Consider the following 1,396-nt stretch of genomic DNA (forward strand, 5'->3'; position numbering starts at 1 on the left):
AATGCTGCGAACAAGAAAAAAGAAAAAAAAAAGAAAAACAAACAAAAGTTACATTTCAACAGCCTGCAGCATTTCTTATTTACTATGAAGATAAAGCAAACAATGTGTGTAATTTTAAATGTTTAACATTGTTACACCAAAGGTTTATGTTGCTCCATAATAATGTATTAACATACTGCAGTGATTTAAAAACTTTCGAGCAATCAAACATTAATCTCGAATCAGGAGAACCTAAATGTATACAGTGCTAATCGCCAACACAAACTAGCATTACAGTAGTACTTACATGGTGAGCTTCACCAGGTGTGACCAATGCTGCGAACAAGAAAAAAGAAAAAAAAAAGAAAAACAAACAAATGTTACATTTCAACAGCCTGCAGCATTTCTTATTTACTATGATGATAAAGCAAACAATGTGTGTAATTTTAAATGTTTAACATTGTTACACCAAAGGTTTATGTTGCTCCATAATAATGTATTAACATACTGCAGTGATTTTAAAACTTTCGAGCAATCAAACATTAATCTCGAATCAGGAGAACCTAAATGTATACAGTGCTAATCGCCAACACAAACTAGCATTACAGTAGTACTTACATGGTGAGCTTCACCGAAATGGTCTCTGAAAAGCAGTAGTAAAGTAACATACAAACTTAACATTTGAATGACACCAAATAAATAGTAAAATGACAGCAACAAATATGTACACACCTGTAATGCAGAGTGGATGGCTCTTAAAAGAGCCTTTGGGTTTGTCAGGACTGGATGTTGGCTCCTGTAAAGGGAAAAAATAAATAAATCACCAAAAACTATGTTAAATGTTATATTATTTTGATGTGTGAGAACTTGGAAAGAGTGAACCAAAAAGGATACTTACTTAGCACAAGCAATGTGCTACAAACTGCTTTCAGAAGTCTAGAGGTAAGAAAACATCACAGAACATATGAGTTAATCTAAAAAGAATATATATCATTAATATATATATATCTCAATATAAAGATACAATTATGTTAATTTACCACAAAAAGTTACGAAAAAGCAAAAAATTAAGGTACACAAAAGCAAAAACACAATTTATGTCCATGTTCTTTATCTCTGCAAATCATTTTATCTCAGCTTTTATATAATTTGGAGCTAGTGAAAGTAGGTTTTTTAGCTATGAGAAATAAATGATGATCTGTCAGGCTGTCAAATACTTACACAACAGGAGCAGCAGCTTTTTTGCACACAAGGAAAAGGGAGAAATAGATCAGATTATAATGGTATGCATGAATGGACATGAGCTTCCACTAAAAATAAAAATAAATGGCATTATTAATGTTTGCCAGTCAAGTAGACTAGCTTTAGTTGCTTTTGCAATAGAAATGTGAGCATTATGTTATGATTTTGCTCAAAA

General features: G+C 31.6%; 1 long non-coding RNA gene across 1 annotated transcript; it reads right to left on the reverse strand.

Annotated features, from left to right (window-relative positions):
* Positions 1-286: 286 nt before the first annotated feature.
* On the reverse strand, positions 287-755 carry LOC128545161 (uncharacterized). The gene is made up of 3 exons (XR_008365854.1): positions 712-755; positions 598-622; positions 287-315 (listed from the first exon to the last, which is right to left on the reverse strand). It is a non-coding gene; the product is annotated as an uncharacterized LOC128545161 (long non-coding RNA).
* Between the last annotated feature and the right edge of the window lie 641 nt (positions 756-1,396).

The sequence above is a fragment of the Clarias gariepinus genome, chromosome 2 (assembly GCF_024256425.1).
Source record: "Clarias gariepinus isolate MV-2021 ecotype Netherlands chromosome 2, CGAR_prim_01v2, whole genome shotgun sequence".
NCBI classification, from domain to species: Eukaryota; Metazoa; Chordata; class Actinopteri; order Siluriformes; family Clariidae; genus Clarias; species Clarias gariepinus.